Genomic DNA, 9,602 nt, shown 5'->3' on the forward strand with positions numbered 1-9,602 from the left:
GTTATTTTAGGCCATTTCTGGGCCATAGTTTTATCCTCCCCTTAGCTATTTACCACATGCAAATTTTCCATACTATGCAAATCACTCACTTTATGCAAATCATTTACTGTCTGTTCCCAAGCCCAGCACCTGCACCAGGCGGAATCAGATGATTCTCAGGCCTTGGGGTATAAAAGTACAAACACTTAAGAAATCTCTCAGGGGTGGGGGGTGGAGGGAATCGTTGAGCATTGGATGACTGGGCAGCAGCCTCTGCAAACAGCTTGCGTCCATTACAGGGTGTGCTGAACTCTGAGCCTCCCCCACCCCCTCCCCAGCTACCTGCAAGCCCCTTCCTGGTGGTAATGACTATTTGGAGTAAATATTTTGATGTGAGTGGAATGATTAGGTCCGGGCTGGCTCTGCACAGAACCTTAAGGCAATTAGGTTTCCCAGTCAATGCAGGTGAGTGCATCATTGTGCCTGGCTGGACTCAGCTAGGTGCTGGAAGGAGCCTGCTTCTCTAAGGTAGGCAGGCCTGGGGCCGGGGCGGGAGGGAGGGTGCAAAGCAGCTGCTTAGCCTTGGACGCACATTGCAACCACCTGGGGAGCTTTACAAAATACTCATGCCTGGGTCCCACCCTTAAGTATTCTGATTTAATTGATCTAAAGGGCAGTATGGGCATGGGGAGTTTAAAAACTTTCCCACGTGGTTTGAAGGTGCAGGCAAGGTTGAGAGGCCTGGCTTGGGCTGGAGGCACGAGGCCTCTGTATTGCCCTGGCTCTGCCAGTGGCTCTCTGTATGGGGTCAGGCAAGTCTCTTCCTCTCTTTGGGCTTCCAGCCTTGGGTCCTCCCTGCTGGGGAACAATCACTTGGCCTGGGACCTGTGTGGATGCTTAATTAAACTAAAACAATATCTTATCAGTGGGTTTTAAAAACAGCTTTATTGAGGTATAATTGACATACAATAAACTATGTATTTAAAATGTACAACTTGATGCGTTTTGACATGTATGTACCCATAAAACCAACTCCATGAGCTCGTCTACGTGTTAGTGTCCTGGGGCTGTCACAACAAAGTACCACAGACTGGGTGGCCTAAACCACAAGGATTTACTATCTCACAGTTCTGGAGGCCAGAAGTCCAAGATCAAGGTGTTAGCAGGGGTAGTTTCCTCTGAGGCCTCTCCTTGGCTCGCATATGGCCATCTTCTCCCTGGTTTTCTCTCCGTGCACGTCTGTCTTAATCTCCTCTTACACGGACACCAGTCATATTAGATTAGGGCCCATCCATGTGACCTCATTTTACCTTAATTACATCTTTAAAGGCTCTTTCTCCAAATACAGCTACATGCTGAGTACTGGGGGTTAGGTACGAAATTCAGCGTACGAATTTTGGGGGGGGAACACAATTCAGCCTATACCCATCTATCACTTCCAAAATTTTCCTGTTGATGCTATAATCTCTCCTCCCCTGCCCATACCACTCCTATCCCCAGGCAGGCCCTGATTTATTTTCTGTCGCAATAGATCAGTTTGCATTTGTTGTAGAATTTTATATAAATGAAGTCACACAACATGTTTTTTCTGACTTTTTCCACTCAGGGTAATTATTATAAGGTTCATTCCTGCTGTGGGTGTTGATCATTTGTTTCTTTTTGTTGCTGAGTAGTATTCCGTTGTAGGATATATGGCAGTTCTTTTGTCCATTTACCTGTTGGTGGACATTGGGTTGTTTCTAGTTTTTGGCTCTTGTGAATAAACCTGCCACGAACATTTGAAGTTTATGAAGCACACACATCATCTCCAAATTCTCACCACAATACTGCAAAGCAGGCAACCTGATTCTCAGATTTCTGATGGGTGAACCGAAGTGAGATGAGGCTGTCACACAATGTAGGAAGGAAAGGGGTCTACCTGTCTACTGCATGTCTCCAGGAGCCAGACATAGTGGTCTCAATAGATGTTTCTCCCTCGAAAGAATGACTGAATAAATGAGGAGTGAAGGATTTGCTTGAGGTGGCCCAGTCGGGTCTACAAGCCTGATCACATCTCCCTCTGCGTATAGACCTTGTATTAAGCTTGTAAAGGACAGCATTGTCCTGTAACGTCTCCTGAGAACGGGAGCCACAGACACCATGTCTGCGGTTGCCTAGGGTGTGATGAGAGGTGGGGTGGGACCTGCCATTCAAGACAGCCTTGAGGCTGACCCTCACAGGTTGACACTTGGTGAATAGTTCATCCAAAGACGATGGAACAGACCCCTGATCCTGACCGGATGGAGAGTGAGGGTGCTTGATGGTTCTGAGCCCCACTCTGATTGAGCTATGATTCAAGGACACATTTTCATACAGGACACAGGGAAAGCTCTCCCAGGACACTGACCTTGAGCTGCTCTTCTGCTCCCCCCTCACAGAGCATTACAACACAGAGCGTTTCCTTCCGTGGACACTGTGCAGGAAAAGCTCCAGAAACTTTTCTGTACATCCTCTAATTTAATTCCTCCAATCCCCATGGAAGAGCGCACTGGTCTCATTTTATTGATGAGGAAACTGGCTCAGAAAAAGAAGGTGGCTCGCTGAAGTCTCCCGTCTAGAGGGCAGCAAAGGTGTATCTGGAAGCCAGGATTCCTGCCTCCAGTGGTACGGCCAGTTAGCCAGTCCCGGGACACCACTTAATTTTTCTAGGATTAAACTCTGTCACAGCCACCCCACTCATGGTCTCAAACTGGGGACCCTGTACATTAAAATCCTGCTGCTTAGGCTAATGCCCTGACTTCTGTAGATAGGAGATCTGGGGCTCCCCCTCCCATCTTGGGGGCCAGTGAGGAGGCTCAGCACCACCTGAGGGGCTCAGCCAGGCAGACAGGAAAAGCCTTCCCATTGGCTCCATGAACCATGCCTGAAAATGGGAGCTGTTTGCCGCAGGAAGATCCTGGGCACCGCGTGGTCCTGTTATTGGGTGGGGGCTCTGCGTGGAGGAAATGAACAGAGCAGGCAGTGGGAGACGATGCGTTTGGAATCTAGCAGCCCAGAGAGTTCCAATACAGCCTCGTCTCTTTTGTGCGACCCTGGACAAGTCTCTTTTATATCTCTGAGCTTCAGATTCCTAATTCACAGAATGAGGATTACAGCCACAAATTCATTTTGAGGTCGTGTTGAGGGTGACCTAAGATAATGGACGTAGCCCCCCTAGAACACTGCCTGTCACCTAGTAGGGGTTCATCTTATGCTAATTTATTTCTCTTCCTCCTTCCTGCTTCCCTTGATTTCCTTTGGTACGCATGACATAGATTGTAATTTTCAGAAAGCTTGTTACTAAATAGCAAATAGGACACAAAGGACATAATCACAGAGAAGCCGAAATGGGGACATTATTGATTTAATTCTTTAATGTTAAAAAATTAAGCTTCTAAAAGAGCCTTTCAATCAAGCATGTCGTATGGTTCCAAAACCCCCAGCAGGGTGAGCGCGGTGCCTACTGTTCCATTCCACATCGCAAATCTGCATCTGCTGGGCTCTTCCTGGGACAATAGTGAACGAGGCGCTCAGGAAAACCCCAGCTGGGCATCGCTACACCCCCCCCCCCCGGGCCCCAACCGCTTTCCTCCTCGCCTTCCTCGGGGCGTGGCATCTAAGCTTTCCGCAACCTTTTCGGTGCCCCAGTGTCCAACAAAAGCCCTCTGCATAGCTGACCTAAAAAATATTGGGCCAAGGAATGAAGGAAGGAATGAGTGCTTCCCAGGTCTTGGAGCCACAGAAGAGTTTCCTCACTTTCCAGAACGATTCCGGTCCTATGGCTTCCTGTGCACGGGGACCGGCAGGGTGTGCTGAGGGTCGACGTGTTCTGTGTGGGGTGGAGAGAGCGGCTCCTCTCAGCCAGCCTGTGTAAAGTAATCCGCCGCTGCTCTCAATCTGCGCGCCTCCAGCCTCCTCCAGGCTGCAGCCTTTGCCTCATGCTCTGGTCCTCCGTTTTAGAGGCCCTCAGCTCCCCGCGGTCTCATTTTAGCTCCACACCCAGTTCCCATCCCAAACTTTGGCCAGTTACCTGATGCTTGACTTGAGCTCACCCAGCTTTTCTCTAGGACGTGACTTCGAGTTTCTGCGGTGGCCACATACACCACTTCCACAGTGGCTCGCCCGCCCCCACCCCCACCCCAGCTCCTTCCCAGGATTCAGGGGTCAGGTCTTCTCTAGCAAGGGGAGCTAGTTGATCTGGATTTAGGGCCTGATCCCAGCATTTACTATTTACACACTCTTAGGTGTGTTACTTTGTTTTTCTGACCTTCGGTGAAAGAAGCTGGGTCTCAGGGAAGGCCATCACCCACGGTCACATACTAGATACTGTTGAGTGAGAGCCAGAATCCCAGACCTCAGACCCTAAAGCCAACGGTTCCTTGATGAGAATGTTTCTTCCATCTCAAATTGGAATGTCTTTCTTCTCCTCTGCCCCCGTACCCTGCCATTTCAGCCCCTGCTTTCTCTTCCTCCTTCTTCAGATAAGGGTGGGCCATTTCCAGGGCTGGCTCTCAGCAAATGATAAAGTTCCTAGCTGCAAGACCTTGGGCAAGTCACTTAACTCTTTGTGTCTCAGTTTCATCTTTTGTAAAATGAGGAATATAGTGGGACTCACCTTGTGCCATAAGATAACATTCACAGATCCTGGAGATTAGGCTTGGACATCTTTTGGGGGACCATGATTCTACCACCAGGCCCTATCTGGCCACCTGATTGGTAAGATATGTGGTCAGCTGAGTCTTCATGCTCACCTGGAGAATTTTAGCCAGGAGCCTCCTGGGGATGGAGAAACTATTGAGATTAATGGCTTTGGACACTGGTTTAACAAAGACAGGGACAGAGACCACTCCATCCTCCAGGAAAACAGTTTTGAGGGAGTAGGGAGCTCGACAGGAGACAAGACAAAGTTTTTAGCCTGGGTTCCGGCTAGCTGCTGGACTGAGGAATACTTTTGAGAAGGACTCAAAATGATGTCTATTTAAAACCTTCTTCTGACTCCTTCCCTGGCAATCCACTCAAGTTCTTTGGCCGGAGTACTAAACGAAAAGAGCCTGCTCGCTCCTTTGGGTGAGGAAAAATAGTTGCTAACACAAATGGAGGGAGACATCCCCACTCCCCTGAAGGTGGCTGTCTTGTGGGAAAGCTGCAATTGCTGACTGTGGCCACCAGATGGCAGAGTGAAGAGCAGCGTTAGTTACAGTTTGGGTGGAACTTGAACTGTGGCAGGGATGCAGGAGGTCCTTGGGCTTCCAGGAATGCTCCAATGAGGCTCCAAGCTGGCCTGTCCTGGAAGAGCGTTAGCTGCTCAAGGGGCGAGGATCAGTCAGTTGTTGCTATGCCTCTAGCTCTTGGACTGGCTTCAGAGTTTACTGGGGCGGATGCTGGGCAACCAGCATGCCTGGGGATATCATGGTTCTTGGCTTCCCTCTGCCCACCCCACCACCAATGGGCTTGGTCCATCCACTGAGAACCTCCATCAGATGAGGATGGAGGAACAATATATTTTTTGTATATGTGTGTCCATGTTGCTTGGAAACAAAGGTGTGCAGACACACTCAGGTCAGGCTCTCCCTCTTCAGCCCTCCACACTAGCTTGTCACTGGCCAGGGGCCCAAGCAGCCACTCCCTGATCACTCAGAAAAAGGTTTGGCAGCAATCCGAAGGCCAGAGCAACTGGACTGTTTGTTTTTGGAATTTCATCAAATAAAAGGGTAGGGAATACATTGCAGCAAAGTTCACTCCCTGTTTTGTTCTCAGAATAATGTGTCTGGAAATGAATTAGAAACTGATTTGACATGGATTTTAAGTGAAAAGGTCAAAGGCATTGCAACTCAAAACATTCCTTTCTGTTTAATCAGGCCTGACAGCCTGTCACAGGGGCTTCCCAAAGAGAGAAGGGAACAGACACTAGTGCTTATGGGCCAGGTAGGTGGCAGGTGTTTTCATCTACTTTCTCTGTGTGTAGTGGGTGTTGTGATTATGATCATTCTCATCTTTCAGATGAGGAAAGTAAGGCTCAGAGAGTGTATTAGTTATCTATTGCTGCACAACTAATTAGAACGTAGTGGCTTAAAACAACAAACATTTGTTATCCCATATAGCATCCGAGCATCAGGAATCTGGACTGGCTTAGTTGGATGGTCCTAACTTAGGATCTCTCATACGACTGCAGTTGAGATGTTGGCTAGGGCTGCTGTCATCTGGGTGCTCGACCAGGGCTGGATAATCTGCTTTAAAAAGGGCTCACTCGCATGGCCACTGTCAGGAGGCCTCAGATCCCGGCTGTGCAACACCGATGAGGCCTCCACAGGCGCCTGAGGGTCAGTTTAACACGGCAGTTAGTTTCTGCCAGGAGAAAGAGGGAGAGCCACGTGCCTTTACATGAACTAGCCTCAGAAACTACATGCCATCACTTCCGTCTCATTCTGTCGGTCATAGTCACACAGACCATGATATAACAAGGGAGGGGACTCCACAAAGACACACATGCCAGTAGACAGGGATCACTGGAGGCCATCCTGGAGACTGGCTGTCATAGGGAGCTTATGTAACTTGGCCATCAAACAGAGAGACTGAACTTCATTCAAGGTACCCACAGCTCATTTGCAGTAAGGCCATAGGCCTGGGAGTGGCATTCAGATAGGCTAATGATTCAATAATTTATGTTTTCCCCACTCTATTGAAAAAAAATGCTGATAATTATTATTTTTCAGGATATGGGGAAATGGTCACTTTCATTTGCTGTTGCTGGAAGTCTGATCAAAATGTAAAGTTTTCTTACACTTTGACTCAACCACCCTCCTTCTAAGACTCTTAAATATATTTTATTATCTATATTCTCTGTATATTCACACACATCCAAAAACATATAACACATACACAAGCTTTTATAATAATTTATAATAGGGAAAAATCAGAGAAAATCTGAGAACGGCTAAATAAATACTTATCATTATAACGGAATATTATACAGCCATGAAAACAAGACAGATATGTAGTCCAAGATATATTGTTGTGTGAATATATCGTGTCATAGAACATTATATATATTAGGATTCCATTTTACTTACATAAAACATGTAAATTTACGTATTTGTTTTTATTGCATTCTACAAATCGAAAAAACACCAAACTTTTAATAGTGGTTGCCTGTGGGAGGCAGGACTTTGGGAGACACATTTCTATCTTACACTCATCTGTATTGTTTATTTTTTATTTTTTTAACATACAGCAAATACTGATTACTACAGATTTTTCAGCTGACTCATGTGAAAAGGGCACTACAAAAATTAATGAATCTAGATAATCTCTCTAAATGGATATATACATTCTTATATAACATCGGCTTTATATATGTAAAATAATATAACATTAATGAGAAAAATTGTGCTTCCAAAAATAACATTTGTTGAAGGTAAAGTGTCTTTCTTTTCTATATCTAGAAGCTTTCACAGGATTAACATATGTCTAAGTTAAGTGTTTCTTATTATCAGAAAAACTTAATACACATAAACACATAAATGGCCCCAGTTTCCATTTAACTACTAATATCAATATTCGGAACTGAGACCTTCATTAAGCAAAATGCTGTAACTCACACCACTGCAGGCTACTTTCTGTGACAGGTTTGGAATATATATGACCTCTTTCCCACTTGTGCTTTCTCATCTATAAGAACACAGAATAGATAATAAGCAGAATATAAGCTAAATCAAAATACAAGCTGTACAAGGAATTGTAATCAGCCGAGCCATGACAAATAAAATGTGTTGGGAATGCTCCATAGGTTTATATCTGCATGTCCAAGATCTTGTTTTATTTTACAGTTCATTAAATGTTTTGATTTTTCAAAAATTGTTGGCATTAAGAACTTCAAATAGATCAAAATATTCTATTACTGAGTATGTCAAACGAGAGGCCTAAGCAAGCAGAGGCTAGCCTAAAGTAGGCTACACCCTCTATGACAGATGCCGTAGTCACAAGCAGGGCTGGAGTTATTTAGATTTTGTATCATGGGCAATATATTTGTTTTGCTGCAGTGAATAAATTCACCACTCTCAAAAAATGCCCACTTATACATTGATGAGGATGAAATAATGAAATAAAGGAAACCTCATCTTAGTAAACAAAAATATTTCCCAAGGTCAAAAAGTTCTATTTAAAAATTTTCAATTTTAGTGAAGATAATGGGCCCAGAAGCACATCCTCGGCTTAACTTATGTTTGCATTGTTACATTAGGGCACAAACTAGATACACTCTTCTGTATTTAAATTGTTTCCATCAGTTCCTTTCCGAACTAAATAACTCAATAGAAGTAACATTGATAAAATATTAACTATTCTACAGACCTTATTTGAATGTCGCCAGTTTTTCCACTAATGTCCTTTTTCGGGTCCGGGGACCCAATCTAGGACTCCACATTGCATTTAGTTGTCAAGTTTTCTTACTCTCATCTATGACAGTTTCTCAGCGATTTTTTTTTTTTTTTGTCTTTCATAATCTTGATCCTCTTGAAGAGTGCTGGCCAATTATTTTGTAGAAAGACCCTTAATTTGAGTTCGTCTGGTGTTTTCTCAGGTTTCGATTGAGGTTACGCATTTGTGGCAAGAATACCGCAGAAATGATGTGCTGCTCTTCTCTGGGCAGCGTGTCGTGTCACTGATGTTGATTCGTCTTATCACTTGTTATATAAACATGTGTCTGCTAGGTTTCTTCACTGTAAAGTTACTCCTTTCCTCTTACATTTAATAAGTATCTGGTAGAGGAGATACTTCGAGGTTGTGCAAGTATCTTATTTCTCATTGTACTTCCACTGGTACGTGCTTGTGACAGTTATTGCCATGGAGTTTGTCTGTTGGTGATTTTCTATTTACATCATTCCTTCTCCATTTATTAACTGGTATTTGTCTGTAAGGGAGAGCAATCTCTTTCCCCTAGTCTATTTATTTATTCAGCGATTTATTTATACCAGTATGGAGAATAAAAATGTTTAAAAAATCGATTCTTTACAACATTAATACAAATTACAAATCTTGAATTTTAAGGGTTTTTTTTTTTTCCCCCAGAAAGAAAGGACCAATAATATTTAGTAAAACAATTCCCTAACATGTAGGGCAGGAGAGAGCAGGGGCTTTTGGGAGTAAGAGTTCAGCTTTGGGGACCAGAAAAGAACCTGAGTCTCCTTGCAGCATAGAGATCCTAAATTTCACTTTACAGGTGATGGACTTGATGGACAGGAAATGGCTCAGAGACTTTAATTCGGCAAATCATGCTGGAGCTGGGTTAGAACCCGTGTCTGTCTGATTCCAAAACTCATGTGCATTCCACCATCCTCCTTCAAATATCAGAAGAAGGTGAGCTTAGAGGTCCCTGGATTTTTGCACCTGTGAAGTTTTCAAGCTGTATTTAGTTGGAACCCCATGGGGGACTCAGTCTGGAGACTCACTGCCCTGGCTGTTCTACAGACTCACCTTGTTTGTACCTCAGAGATAAAGTTTTCTTTTAAAGAGCTTTTCAGCTCTTCCCCACTTGATCATGACTCCACCTGACTGCAGTTCTCGTAGGCACGTTAATTTAATTCCTCTTCAACACAAAGAGATGAGAA

This window comes from Pteropus vampyrus, unplaced genomic scaffold, assembly GCF_000151845.1.
Source record: "Pteropus vampyrus isolate Shadow unplaced genomic scaffold, Pvam_2.0 Scaffold125, whole genome shotgun sequence".
Classification (NCBI taxonomy): domain Eukaryota; kingdom Metazoa; phylum Chordata; class Mammalia; order Chiroptera; family Pteropodidae; genus Pteropus; species Pteropus vampyrus.